The 16,107-nt window shown below is 35.4% G+C and overlaps 2 pseudogenes; both read left to right on the plus strand.

The window, feature by feature from the left end:
* Positions 1–4,825: 4,825 nt before the first annotated feature.
* Positions 4,826–10,586, plus strand: LOC111146548 (annotated as a pseudogene).
* A 2,923-nt stretch (positions 10,587–13,509) lies between these two features.
* Positions 13,510–14,409, plus strand: LOC111151431 (annotated as a pseudogene).
* Positions 14,410–16,107: the final 1,698 nt, after the last annotated feature.

Below are 16,107 nucleotides of genomic sequence, written 5' to 3' on the forward strand. Positions count from 1 at the left end.
TACTGTGTCTCATTATGGCTTTCCATAGTATCTTCAATTTAGAGACAAACCAAAAATTTAGTTATTAAATAGATAAAATGTATTACCAATTAAAATGCTGATGTTTTTTAGTGGAATGTGTATTTCTGCATTTTAATATTCTAAATAAATTAGAAATCAATTTTCATATTTTGAGTTCACTGACAAACATTTTATAGTAGCTGACTGGCCATGTGATATTTGTTATTACAGAAATTAAGAATAAATATCTTGGTCTTTAAAACATTTGGGAATAAATTATGATCTAGCACACTCTACCAGTAGGTCAGTGACAATAATTATGTTAGCCTTAGGGTAAAGTTAAAGTTCTCCATTGATTCTAGAGGGATTCCTTGGCACTAGCATCTGGGTATTTCGGTAAAGACTCTTAGCCTGCGAGATACGGTTCCCAAAACAGAGGTAAACCAAAAGGCGTCAATTAAAGATGGATATCCTTTGGAATTCTGAAGTTAGATCAAAAGGCTTTTACTAAAGTCGGCTTAAGTATATTTTAGATTTTTTTGCACAATTTCTTCCTCTCTCTCTCAAGTGTTCTTTATTTGAAAACAATAGTGAGGAGAAAAAAATTCATGTTGATTAATAATGGAAGAAGTGGGAGTTAAACCAAGATTAGGAGAGAGATTAGGATTTATGGAAAAGAGGCAAAAATGTGATATCTACCAGTGTTGCAGTCTTCTTCATTCCCTTTGATTAATCTGACCGAATCCTATAGATTCATCCTCTGAAACAACTCTGATATTGTATTGTTTCATTTCCCTCTTACAGTGTAAGAGAACTTTTTAATTGGTTTTCTATAAACATCTTTTTCTATTGTACACATGCTCTTATGGACTGGAAATGTTTTTAGCTCTTCATTAGTCTCAAACCAAATTTTTGTCCCTTATCTCAGTATTTCAAGGACTTCATACACTGGGTTTATAATAACTATGACTTTATTTTCTACCATTCACCTTTGAGAATCTATCTCCAGAAACATACCAATCACTTCTAAATTCATTGATGCACTAGAGCTACATCATAACTTAGAATATTTACTCAGAATCTACTTCTTATCTAAAATGCCCTCTTTGACTTATTCCTCTACCCAAGTCTTATTTTGTCTTTATAGGAGGTCTGATTCCCTCCAGGAAGACATCTTCAACTTACTGATCTGCAAAATGCTTACTGTCTTTGTAACACAAAGAGTTCTTACCTGTGCTTCCCTTGTATATTTGGCCAGCTCTTCTTCATATGAAAATCTTGTTTATTCTTAGGTGGATTAATTTTCTTTCTGACTTTTCACACTATGCATATCTTAGTATATATAACAGATAATAGCGGCCTTCAAAGAATGTTTATTAAAATGTTTATAGAATTTAAATTAAATTCAACATTTATTGAGTGATAATTACAATAAACAAGTCACTGAGTCAGCATTGATTAGAGAGAAACCCACAGTAGGGGTAGAATTGGAAGGGAAACATCATAGATAAGTAAGAAATAATCCTGCCCTCATGGAGCTGCTAATTTAGAGAGTAAAATCACTTACACAAACGTATATAGAGTAGCTGAGACTGAGTTAAATATTAAAAAAAAACAAAGAACTATAAGCAAGGTATATGGGAATACAAAAGAGGAAATAACTTGGACTAAGAGAAAACGTTACAAAGAAATGACATTTCCTATGTTTCTTGAGAGATAAATTAGATTTCAATAAGCAGAAAATGTGTGGTAAGGATTTATAGGCTGAAAGGAGAGCATAATTAAAGGTAAAATCATGGGAGTTTCAATGTATAGGCATATTTAAGGAATGCAGAATGAGACAGGGCAAGCAACCAGAGTCTAGGTGCATGCTAGGCTGAGAAGAGGAATTAGGAGGTTCAGGTGGTAACTGGTTCTACATCTTCCCCCTCTATTTTGATGACACTGATCTCTCATCAAGATCAAACTCATTTCCTGGTCATCCAATCCAAAGCACATTTGTCAATTATTATTATCTTAATTAACTAACTATATTATATGGAACTGTTGACCACACTCAAACTCTCTCTTCAGGCTTCTGTGATAACATTTTCTATTCCTACATTACTGTTCCCCCGCCACCCCATGTTTTGTATTTGATCCTCATTTCCTCACAAATACACATTTGTTGTAAAGAGTGCATCCTTGAATACATTTACGAAATGATGGCTTTCTGTTTTGAAAGCTAACTGCTAATTTTTAAAAGGATTTTCCCAATATTTACCTAGTAAGTAACCATATTCCCTTGTAATCATCTGCTCTTGCAAACTAATGAGAATGTGCTCAATTTTTCTTTATGTTTAAGATAAATCAAACCTCACTGAGCTTCTTTGGAATATTTTCATATAGGTGATAAAATTCTGTTTCCAAGATTTTAAAATAATATATGCAGACATGAAAAAAATTACCATGCTGCTCATATAGTTTTTACCTACAAAATCGTATCAAGATATGTGGACACATCCCAAATATGTCTTCAAAATTCTATCTGTAGTGTTTGATTTCCTTTTGAAAAACAATTTCTTTCTGCTTAAATATCACATTTATATCAATGGACAAAATAAAGATGTTAATCACTTCTAAAATATTTGTTGAATAGGGTCTTATCATTAGAGAATGGAACAGCAAATTTAGAACACTTGTCTTTTATTAGCAGAAAAATATATGACTCCTAAAATCAGCAACTTTTTAAAGTATTAACATGATGCTTATTGAACATCTGTACTGTATGTGTTCACTCTTCATTTCATTCTTAAGAGTTCATAAAGATCAAAAAGACAAATAAAAGTGTGAGGATGTAGAGAAGAAGGAACCACTGTGAAATTTTTTAAAGATTCTGCATATTAGTGAGATCATACAGGATCTGTCTCTCTCTGTCTGACCTATTTCACTTGGCATAATGTCCTTAAGGTCTATCTATGTTGTCAAAAATAGCAGGACTCTCTTCTTTTTTATGGCTGAGTAATATTCTATCATATGTATGTATGCATGTGTCTGTACATGTAAAGGTGTATGTGTACATATACATACCCACATATACCACATTTCATCTGTTGATGAACACTTAGGTTGTTTTCATATCATGGCTATTATGAGTAATGTTGCAATAAACATGGGGATGAAGATATATTTTCAGGATAGTCAGTTCATTTTCTTTGGATATATACCCAGATATGGGACTGCTGGATCAGGTGGTAGTTCTACTTTTAATTTTTTGAGAAACTTTTATACTGTTTTCCATAGTGGCTGTACCAGTTTACATTCTTACAAATAGTGCATTAAATTTCCTTTTCTCCTTATCCTCACCAAAACTTCTTTCTTGTCCCCAGAAAATAATCATTCTGATAGTTGTGAGATATCTAATTGTGGTTTTGATTTGCTTTTTCCTGATGATGAGCATCTTTTTCTTTTTCTTTTTTTTAAAAAAGATTTTATTTACTTATTTGACTGAGAGAGAGATCACAAGTAGATGGAGAGACAGGAAGAGAGAGAGGGAGAAGCAGGTTCCCTGCTGAGCAGAGAGCCCAGTTAGGGCTCAATCCCAGGACCCCAAGGTCATGACCTGAGCTGAAGGCAGAGGCTTAACCCACTGAGCTACCCAGGCAACCATGAACATCTTTTTCATTGACTTGTTGGCCATCTGTATATTTTCTTTGGAAAAAGTCTATTCAGGACCTTTGTCCATTTTCAATCAGATTATTATTACTAGCTTCTTTTTCATAGTTTCCCTTTTCATTTTGCTGATCATTTCTTTTGCTATGCAGAAGCTGTTTAGTTGGAAGTAATGTTTATTTCTGTTTTTGTTGCTTGTGCTTTTTGGCATTACGTTCAAAATACCATTGGCCAAGACCACGATCAAGAATCTTTTTCCTTTTTTTTTTTTTTTTTTTTTTTTTAGGAGTCTTATGGTTTAGGGTCTTAAATTTATGTCTTTAATTCATTTGGACTCAATTTTTGTGAGTTGTGTAAGGTAATGATTAAATTTTACTCTTTTGCATGGGAATGTCCAATTTTCCTAGCATTGTTTACTGAAAAGATCTTGGCTCCTTTTTCAAATATTAATTGACTGCTTATGTGTGATTTATATCTGAGCTTTCAATTCTGTTTCATTGATTTATGTAACCATTTTTATGCCAGTTCCATACTGTTTAGATTATTATAGATTTTTAGTTTGAAATCAGAAAGTCTGATCCTTCCAATTTTGTTCTTTCACAAGATTACTTTTACTTTTGGATTCTTTTGTGGTTGCATACAAATTTTAGGGTTCCTTTTTATTTTTATGAAAAATGCCAGTGGAATTTTTATAAGCATTGCATCTCTAGATGACTCTTGGTAGCATGGACATATTAATAATATTAATTCTTCCAATCCATGAGCACAAGCTATTATTCCATCTATCTGCATATTTTCCAGTTTCTCTCATCAATGTCTTACAGTTTTTCAGTGTACAAATTTTTCACCTCCTTTGTTCAATTTATTCCTAAGTATTTTATTAGTTTTCAATGACATTGTAAATAGTATTATTTTCTTTCTCTATCAGCCATTTTGTTGTTGGTGAATAGAAACACAACTGATATTTGTATGTTGATTTTTGTTATCCTGCAACTTTAATTTGTTGATTACTTCTAACTGTTTTGGTGGAGCTCTTAAGAGTTTCTACATATAAGATTATGCTATCTGCAAACAAGGACAATTTTACTTCCTCCTTTCCTATTTATTCATTTTTTTTCTTTTAATCTAATTACTATGCAAGGATTTCTAATTTCTAGTACTATGTTGAATAGAAATGGTTGGAATGGCAACTTTGTGTTTTTCCCGATTTTTGAAGGTAAATTTCAGCTCTTCACTGTTGCATAGAATGTTAGCTGTGAGATTGTTGTATATGGCTTTTATTATGCTGAGATATGCTACTTCTGTATTCAATGTGTTGAGAGCTGTTATCATGAAAGGATGTTGAATTTTGTCAAATGCTTTTTCTGCATCTATTGAATAATCATATGATCTTTATCTTTCATATATCACATTTATTGATTTATGTATGTTGAGCCATCCTTGTATACAAGGGATAAATCCTACTTGATCATGATATATGATCCTTTTAATGGATCTTGTTAAGTTTGCTAGAATTTTGTTGTATATTTTTACATATACATTCATTAGGGAAATTATCTTGTAGTTTTCTTTTCTTCTAGTATTATTATCTGATTTTGATATCAAGGTAATTCTTTAAAATACGAGTTTGAACATATTCTTTTCCTTTTTGGAAGTGTTTGAGAACTGACATTAATTCATTAAATGTTTGGTAGACTTCCCTAGTGAAACCACCTATTCTTGAGCTTTTCTTTATTGGGAGATTTTTGATTACTAATTCAATCTTCTTACTTGTTATTGGTTTGTCTACATTTTTTGTTTCTTAATGGTTCAGGCTTGGTAGATTGTATGTTTCTAGAAATTTATCCATCGGTTTATGTTATTCAATTTGCTTCCTTATAATTGTTCCTCATAGTTTCTTATGAATCTTTGTATATTTGTAGTGTCAGCCATAATGTCTCCTCTTTCATTTAGAACTTTATTTAAGTCCTTTCTCTTTTTCTTAATAGAGCTAAAGGTTTTTTGATCTCGTTCATCTTTCAGAAAACAAACTCAGTCTTATTGATCTTTTCTATTGCCATTTAGTGTCTTTTATTTATTTCTGCTCTAATCTTTACCATTTCCTTCCTTTTCCTAACTTTAGGGTTAATTTTTTTCTTTTTCTAATTCTTTGAAATTTAATGTTGGGTAGATTTTTTTAAATGTATACTTTTATTACTATAAACTTCCCTCTTAGAATTATTTTTGCATTATCCTGTAATTTTTGGCATGTTGTAGTTTTGTTCTTTAAAGATGCTTTTGATTTTTTATTTTGATTTCTTTTTTGATCCATTGATTGTTCGATAGTGTGTTTTTGGTTTCCACATATTTTTGAATTTTTTAGTTTTATTAATATTACTAATTCTTGTTTCTTACTGTTGTGGTTGGAAAAGATACTCATATGATTCTATATTCTTTTTAAAATGATTCCAATATCCTTAAAATTGCCAGGGATTCTTGCCCAGCCTATGATCTGCAGGATGTTCCATGTGCACTTGAGAAGCAGGTATAATCTGGTGCTACTAAATGGAATGTCCTGTATATAGCTCTTACATTCATTGTGTCTGTTGCGTTATTCAGGTATGCTGTTTACTTATTGATTATTGGTCTGGATGATCTATCCAATGTGAGGTATTAAAGTTCTCTTCTATTTCATAAGGGTTATTTCTCCCTTCATTTCTGTTAATATTTGTTTTACATATTCATGTGCTCTAATGATAGGTGCATATATATTTACAATTGTATCCTCCTGATGAATTGAACCCATTATCACTATATAGTGACTTTATCTTGTGACTGATTTTATATTTTTATTCTAATTTTTTAATTTAATTTTATTTTTTCAGTGTTCCAAGATTCATTGTTTATGCACCACACCCAGTGCTCCATGCAATACATGTCCTCTTTAATACCCACCACCAGGCTCACCTATCCCCTCACCCCTCTCCCTCTCCTTCTATGACTGATTTTAAGTGAAATTCTATCTTATTCTGAAATTCTATCCTATCTGTTATCACAGTAGCCCTTTCGGTTATTGTTTGCATGATTCTGTGTGTGTTTTTAAAGCTAAAGTGAATTTCTTACAGGTAGCAAATTGTTGGATCTTATTTTTTGTTTTGTTTTTATTCACTCAGCCACTCTGTCTTTAGATTATAGAATTTAGTCCATTTACATTTAAAGTAATTATTGATAACTAAGGGCTTACTATTGCCATTTTGTAAATTGTTTTCTGATTTTTTTTTTAGTGTCTTTATTCTTTTCTTCCTCTCTTGTCTTCCCATGTGATTTATTTTTTTGTAAGGGTATGCTTTGATCCTTTTTTATCTTCTAAGTATCTATTATAGGTTTTTGTTGTTGTTGTTGTTGTTGTTGTTACCATGAGGATTAAGTAAAACATGTTATAGATCTAACAGTCTATTTTAAATGATAAAACTTACCTTCAAATGCATATGAGAGTGCACTTTTGTTTCTTTTGTTCCCACATTTTTATGCTGTTGCAATGTTAACACTTTGCATCTTTTTCTGTAGTGTATCCATTAAATTATTGTGACTGTAGATATTTTTAATATTATTTTATCACTTTTATACTTGAAATAAAAAATGATTTATGCATCATCATTACAGCATTGGAGAATTCAAAATTTGGCTACACATTTCCCTTAAAGATGAGTTTATACTTCTATATGTTTTCATGTTGTTTCTTGGTGTCCTTTCATTTCCTCCTGAACAACTCCGTTTAACATTTCTTGTAAGGCATGTCGAGTGGTGATGAAATCCCTTAGATTTTGTTTGTTTGAGAATGTCTTTATTTCTCCTTCAGTTCTGAAGGGTAATTTTACCAGTTATGGTGTTCTTAGTTGGTAGAGGTTTTTTTTTTTTTTTTTCCTTTCAGTGTTTTGACTATATCACTATACCTCCTCCTGCTGTACAAGGTTTCTGCAGAGAACTTTGCTTATAACCTTATGGGGCTCCTTGGTAGGTCACAAGTCATTTTGCTTTTACTACTTTCAAAATTCTCTTATTTCTATTACTTTGACACTGTGTTTATAATGTGTCTCAGACTAGTCTTCTTTGGGTAGATCTTGCTTAGAGGCCTTTGAGTTTCTTGTGCCTGGGTATCCATATCTCCCAAGATTTGGGAGGTTTTCAGCTATTATTTCTTTAAATAAGCTTTTTGCGCCTTTCTTTCTCTTCACCTTCTGGAACTCCAATGAAATAAATTTTCATTTAATTTGTGATATACTATAATTAACATAGACTTTTCCACTCTTTTTCATTCTTTTTTTAGTTTTTGTTCCTTTAACTGGCTTATTTCATACAATCCCTCTTTGATTGTTTTGATTATTTTTTCTGAATGATTAAATTTCTTGTTAAAACTCTTTATTGAATTTTTTACTACTGTCATTGTATTCTTCAGCTCCAGGATTTGTTTGGTTATTTTTTATGGTTTCTATTTTTTAAAAATATTTTATTAATTCATTTGAGAGAGAGAGAGAACACAAGTGTGGAAGGGAGCAGAGGGAGAGGAACAAGCAGATTCCCTGCTGAGTGGGGAGCATGATGCGTGACTTCATTCTAGGACCCTGAGATCATTACCTGAGGCAAAGTCAGACACAATTGAATGAGTCACCCAGGTGCCCCTATGGTTTCTATTTTTCTATTTAACTTCTTATTTTATTTGTGCATTGTTTCCTCATTTCATTTAGTTACCTGGTCTGTTGTATTTCTTTGAGTTTCTTTTATATAATTATTTTGAATTCCTTGTCAGACAAACTATAGATCTCTATTTCTTTGATCAATTACTGGCTTAATTAGTTTCCCTTAGCAGTGTTCTGTTTGTATGGTTCTTTATGACCTGTAGAGCCTTGCATTGGTGTCTGTTGATTTGAGGGAGCAAATACCTCTTCCGGTCTTTACTGACTATTTTAACAGGTAAAAATTTCTTTTCCTTGCTGGTTCCCCATGTCAATAGGATTACCACATAACTACAGTAGTACTGATTTGTAGCCAGTTACGTAGCTGCTGCTGGGTCCACAGTGGGGACCATGACTGGCAGTCTTGTAACCAGACATTCAGGAGGTTGTGATCTTGTCTGGTACCTGGGTAGAAGGGACTAACTTCTGTACCTTTTTCAGTGAAGTGGCACTGCATCTACCTTCTGAACTCTTCCATCTGTCCCTTCATCTTCCCATCAATCTCAATGTCATTTCAAACATGAATCAGCCATGTCACATATATTTGGGTCACTTAGAGTTCAAGTAGAATACAGATTATTAGCCTTAATAATTGCTTCACTAAATCAGTGTCTACCATAAAACCTCAAATACATATTTTGTATAAAATGTTCCCTGTATTACACATTTTGGGGAAACTTTTATGCAAAATGTAGATTTGAAGTTTTACTATAGGTTCTGGTTTGAGAACCTATAGTAATAACTTTTTAACTGGTATTCCTGACCTTAATTTCAAACTCTTTACAGCCTATTTTCTACATCTTTGTATATTCATCTAAAAAAGAATCTACCAGTAATACTCCCTTCTCTTAAGTTTCAGTGCATACTTATTCCCTGATGAATAATATTCATGATCCTTCAGATGCCGTTTAGCTCATTTTGTTACTGAAACCCTTCAAGCTCCTTTTTCCCTTCACCCTATATCCATGTCCCAAACATACAATTTCCAAATCACACCAATCTTATCCCATACATTTAGGACTTACTACAATATCTTTCATTTTTCTAATTTTTTTCATAGCTGCACATTTAAAAAATGGAAATAATCACACTATTTTGAAGCCCTCAAAATAGATTCCAATCAACAGAGAGGCAATACACAAAATTGAGATGATAATCTGATGTGCATAATCTATTTCATATCTCCTCTCCATATTTTCATGTTATAAATTGAGTGACATTTTCCCATTTACTAAATTTCATTTCAGGCAACACTCAGTGAGGATTTGGAAAAGGAACATGGAAAAGGACTTGGAAATACAACATTGTTGACAGATTTGATTCTCACAGGACTCACATATGAACCACAGTGGCAAATCTCCCTGTTCCTGGTGTTCTTGGTTATCTGTTTTCTCACCATTGTGGGGAACCTTGGTCTAATTGCTCTCAGATGGGATGACCCTCAGCTTCACATTCCCATGTACTTATTCCTCGGGAGTTTAGCACTTGTGGATGCTTAGATATCATCCACAGTATCCCCCAAGACGCTGGTCAGCTTTTTTGCCAAGACCAAAATGATATCTCTTTCAGAATGCATGATACAATTTTTTTCCTTTGGAGTGAGTATAACAGTGGAATGCTTTCTGCTGGCAACAATGGCATATGATTGCTTTGTGGCCGTATATAAACCATTACATTATCCAGTGATTATGACCAATGCACTGTGCATCCACTTGTTAGTGTTGTCACTTTTAGGTAGCCTTCTTCATGCCATGATTCATAGTTCTTTTTTATTCAGATTAACCTTAGGCAATTCCCATAGTACATCACTTTTATTGTGACATTATACCATTGCTTAAGATTTCTTGCACCGACCCTTCTATCAATTATCTGATAGTATTTCTTTTTGCTGGGTCAATACAGATGTTCACCACTCTGATAGTTCTTGTCTCCTACACACTAGTTCTCTTTATAATCTTAAAAAAGAAGTCTCTACAAGGCATAAAGAAAGCCTTCTTCACTGGCGGAGCCCGTCTCTTATCTGTCTCCTTATACTATGTTGCTCTTATCTTCATGTATGTGTGCCCTGTATCTACACAATCAGAAGACCAAGATGTGAAGGACTCTCTATTTTACACTATCATAATTCCTTTGTTAAATCCAATTATCTACAGTTTGAGAAATAAGAAAGTCATAGATTCATCGAGGAAAATATTGAAGAGAAATTCTCAGAATTCACATTAATATCTGTTCTCTTTTCACTAGCATGACAAACTGTACAGATTTCATACTTGCTCTGTGTTGATTAGGGTTCAGTTTTTAAAGTTATAATTGTCCTAATGTTTAAATGACTTAAGGTGAGATTACAAAACAAATATATGTATATGTAGTCAAAACACAGAGGGAATTTTAATCAAGTGTTCATGACATAAAAATAATTTAAAAGGAAACAAAATATTTACATGTTTGCATGTTTCAATGTGGCTTCATAAATGCATTAAGCATTGAAATAGGGTAATTTCTCTAAATAGACTTTGAAAATGGTATATTTGCCATACAGCTATGTGCCCCAAAGACTCACATTACATCTATCCCACATTGGAGTCAGGGTTGTATTTGAGTGAACAGAGACCAAAAAGTATAATGAGTGATCAGATTTCAGGTTCACCTCTGCCCTTCCTCTCTCACCACTGATTACCTACGCCATCCTACTGTTATAACTTAGGTCCTCACACTAAGACTCCTCACTTCTGTCATTTGTTGTAATCTTGTTATTTTTTCTACATCCTGTTAATATTCTCTTACTTCCAAAACATTGACTAAATAATATGCCACTTCAGCATCTTTTCATGGATTGTCATATCGACCATATTATTACAAATGATATACATATCTAGAACTCTATATATCCATATATTTATTCATATAGAATATGTACAAAATGAATGATATAAGTAGATATCTCCATATTATATAGATTGTATATATCCCTGGCAGATTATATATTTGCTATGTGTTGATTAGTTTGTTGTTGTTATAAATAATTTTTAAAGATTTTATTTATTTACTTGAGAGAGAGAGAGCAAGAGAGCACACAGGTGTAGAGGAGATGGGCAGAGGGAGAAGCAGACTCCCCAAACAGCAGGGAGCCCAATGTGGACCTACATCCCAGGACCCTGGGATAATGACCTGAGCCAATGGCAGAACCAACATAGCTTAACCAACTGAGCTACCGAGCTTCCCCTGTTGTTGTTGCTGTCTTAAAGGAGGCTCCATGCCTAGTGTGGGGCCCAATACAGGGCCTGATCTAATGACCCTGAGATCAAGACCCCAGCTGGGAGCAAGAATCAGACACCCAACTGACCGAGTCACTCTGGCACCCCTGTGTTGGCTGATTTTAAATAATTTTTTCAGTTATAATTGCCCTAGAGTTAATGACTTCAGTCCCGAAGTCATTTTATGCAAATCTTTAATATGAGTGTATATGTGTGCACATATACACTTGTTCTCCCTTGCATTACTGGAGATTCATCCCCCCAAAGCCTTGATTTAACTCTGAAGTCTCCTAAAACACTCCTAATGGATTCTGTGTTATGCTGAAATGAGTCACTGAAATCCTTCTGGACTCTTTCTTCTTAGGTACAAACTACAGTCTACAGTAATTGTTACTTCTTGCTCATTAGGTCGAATCAGACTAAGACACTGATCTTATGGGAGGAAAGAAGATCAAGATCCTTAAGAAAATATTTTCAAATCATAAACCTGATGAGAACTTTGCACCAAGAGTATGTAAAGAATTCTCAAAACTGAATAATAAATATGTAACTGAATTTTAAAAAGGAAAATACTTGAACAGGTACTTCAGGAAACCCTATATATAGATGTCAAATAGGGCACACAAATATTTTCAATATAATTGATCAGTGGGGAAATGCAATGAAGACCAGAGTGAGATCCCACCTTTGGCATCCCCACCGGACCACAAGCCTGGAGACTGAAGCTCAGGTGAGCCCCTCCCTCAATTCTGCCCCCGGAAATCTTGCCTCAGAGCGGGACCTCAGCAGAGCCAGGCGGCCCGGCTCATGGTTGCGGATGATCGCAACATGCACCTAGAGAGAAAGAGCTCTAAGCACCAGGTCTGCGTGCAGCCCCAATCACCGCACAACACTGGGTCAATTCTCAACACTGGGCCAATTCTGCCCAAATCAATATAGATTTGGGCAGAAAGCTCCTGAGAATTGGCCGGAAACCCCGGCGATCTTGCTTCAGGTGGTACAGGCCTTCAGGGGAGCCGCTTAGGCCTGGCCCATGGTCCTGAGTGGTCGTGGCCAGAACGCTGCAGGAAAGCACACTAAGCACCAGGTGCAAGGGTGACCAACACCTCCCTCTACTCAGTCCCCTTGTGAGCCCATTTCAGCGCTGGGAGATCAGGCCTGACCTGCACTTAGGCCCTAACCCTAACCCTTGGTTGGAGTTTCAGGCTTCTGTCCGCAGAGGCCTGGTACTCAAGCCCTCCAGACTGGGGACCCCCTAACCCACACCCTAGCATTCTGCCTGCTACCCAGGAGGAAACTGTGCCAGCTGCATAAAACCCTCAGAGTCAGAGAATGCTTCTGGAGGCCACCCCATGTTTGGCTGCCCCCAGGGCAGAAACCCAGAGTTTGAAGCCCTGTCTGCCTCTGTCCTCCACTTTGCCCCCTGGGAATCTGCCTCAGCACTGGCAGATTGGGCCTGCTATGTCCCTAGGCCCTAACACGAAATCTAAGTTGGCTTTTCAAGTTTCCATCCCCAGAGCCCTGGCCCTCAAGCCCTCCAGATTGGGGACCACTGAGCCATACCCCAGGACTCCACCTACCACCCAGTAGGAATCCGTGCCCTTTGGAGCTGTGCAGAACCTTCAGAGTGGGAGAAACCTGCATACCCCCTGAGGCCACTGCCACCTTAGGCTGCCACAAGGCCACAAAACTGGAGCCTGTTTCTCAGTCTGATCCCCTTGATCAACTCTGTCCCCCGGTCAGGGCCCTCAGGGGAGCCACGTGGGCCCATCCCATGGTCCCCGAGGGTCGCAACAAGCACTTAGGCAGAACGTGCTCCAAACACTGGGCAAGCATGCCCGAACTGCTGCACAATGCTGGCCAATTCTCATGAGCTTTCTGCCTAAATCGATATGCTGGTCAACTTCCTAGCCAAGAGTAAGATGATCTCTCTCTCTGAGTGCATGATACAGTTTTTTTCCTTTGCACTGGTGGAAGCACATCATGTTTACTCTTGGCAACAATGGCATGTGATTGCTATGTAACCATATGAAAACCATTACTTTATCCAGTGATTAAGATCTATAGAGACACCTGGGTGGCTCAGTTGGTTAAGCAGCTGCCTTCGGCTCAGGTCATGATCCCAGCGACCTGGGATCGAGTCCCATATCAGGCTCCTTGCTTGGCAGGGACCCTGCTTCTCCCTCTGCCTCTGCCTGCCACTCTGTCTGCCTGTGCTTGCTCTGTCTCTCTCTGACAAATAAATAAATAAAATCTTAAAAAAAAAAAAAAAAGATCTATAGACTTTACACCTGGCTGTTAGTCTCATCATTCGTAGGTGGCTTTGTTCATTCTTTAATTCATATAGGTTTCTTATTCAGATTAACCTTTTGTAATTCTAACATAATATATCACTTTTACTGTGACATCATGCCATTGTTTAAGATTTCCTGTACTGACCCTTCACTTAATGTTCTGATAGTTTTTATTTTCTTTGGGTCAATACAGGTATTTACCAATCTGATTGTTTTGGTCTCTTATACACTTACTCTCTTTACAATCTGAAGAAAGAAGTCTCTGCAAGGCATAAAAAAAGCCTTTTCCACCTATGGAGCCCATCTTTTGTCTGTGTCTTTATAGTATGGCCTTCTCTTTAGGTATGTGTGTCCTGGATCTGCACAATCAGATGATCAAGATATGATGGACTCTATTTTACACTGTCATAATTCCTTTGTTATATCCAATGATCTATAGCCTGAGAAATAAAAAAAATTATAGATTCACTGAGAAAAATGTTAAAGAGAAGTGTCTAGATCTCACACTATTATCTGTTCTCTTTTTCATTAAAAGCATCACAAATTATGCAGATTATATGTGGTTCTGTTTGGTAAGTGTGTAAAGATTTTCCAGTTATGATTTCCCTAGGGTTTAATGATTTATTACATGTGTTCATATCATACTAGAATAATTGAAGCATGAAACAAATAAAAACATTTTGTATGCTTACATATTCTTCCTTGTAATTTTACAAAATCATTCAGTACTATAGAGTGTACTTCCTCTGAACAGGAATTGATTATGATGTCTTTGATCATTTTATAGCCATATAGCCTGGAGCGAGGGCCACACACATTTAACTTCACAGTGGGGGAAGGTTTATGTTTGAACGAATAGCAACAAATCCCAAGAATTCTGCTAGCCATTGAAAGGTCTCTCCTTTCACTTTATTTGTGGCATAGTGAATTTCACTTCATGTGGGGATTCAACAACTCTTGTAGCACTGAGGGAATCAAAAAGAAATGGGGGAGCAATTAGGAAAATATAAGCAGGGAGTTAAAACAGTGAGGGTCAAGCCAAATTGTAAGAGATGGTCTTAGCCCAGTGTGTGTGTATGAGAAATGAGATGGAGCAAGGCAGGGGGAAGGGTAAGGTTGTCTCTCATTGTCTACAATGCCTTCTACGTGCCTCTTCTAGCTGTGTTTGTATGTTGTAGGTTAATCTGTAAAACTTCACTAATTCAGAAAGCTAAGAGAGGAGACTGCAGAATTTTAAGTGGGATGGTCATGGAGAAGAAAAGAGAAGTAGCAGAATAGGAAGGAAATGGTCAATCTTCCTTTAAAAAAAAAAAGAATGATGCTAGTAAGATACAACAGTAACATGTAATTTTTAAAATGTGTTGATGACATGAGGGCTTTAAAAGTATATTTCCAAAATTCAAATAATGTTAAGATAATATGATGTCAGAGTGCCTAGTGGATGGTTGGGAAAGACATGAAAATGAGCAAGATTTTGGATGTTCTCTGTCCTAAGAATTCTTAAATGTTAGCTTTCTTGTTTGTACCCCATACTCTAAGTATAATGAGTGACCCATCTTCAAGTCCATTCCTGCCCTTCCTTTCTCAACACTGAAACTCCACACTCATTACTAATGATACTCCTGAAGCCTTAGCCCTGCTTCTGTGTTTTGCAACACTTTGGTTACTTATCTTCTACATCTTGATACTATTCCTTCCATAACATAGCCAGCTTGTTATTCTTCAGAAACAACTGATTAAATCATATCTCTTTTCCATAATTTTTAATGGATTGTCATTGCTACCAGAGTATGTGCAAATCCAGTATATATCTAGATCTGCATATATGCACTTGTATATGTTTGTGATCATGTGTCTGTCTAGATTTATTTATATTTATTACATATTTATAAATAATATAAATATAATAAAAATAATATATATTTATATAATATATATAACAGTTGCTTATATCATACACTTAAAGTGAATTATTTTTGTTTTTGTTGCTAGGATTGGCTTCTGGGTTGGACTATGACAAAATAGCAGGAAGAAGCTATTCAATTAGTTTAGTTTAAACATCGATTTGTTTAAAAGATGTTTAACTCTTCAAACACTTTAACTATTCTATAGTCTGGAAGTACACATCACAAGATTAGACCAGATCATTTGCTCCTGAGGGATATCCCCAAGCCCTAGAAAAGGGAGGAGTGGATC

Source organism: Enhydra lutris, unplaced genomic scaffold (genome assembly GCF_002288905.1).
Source record: "Enhydra lutris kenyoni isolate GAN:26980312 unplaced genomic scaffold, ASM228890v2 scaffoldscaffold2, whole genome shotgun sequence".
NCBI classification, from domain to species: domain Eukaryota; kingdom Metazoa; phylum Chordata; class Mammalia; order Carnivora; family Mustelidae; genus Enhydra; species Enhydra lutris.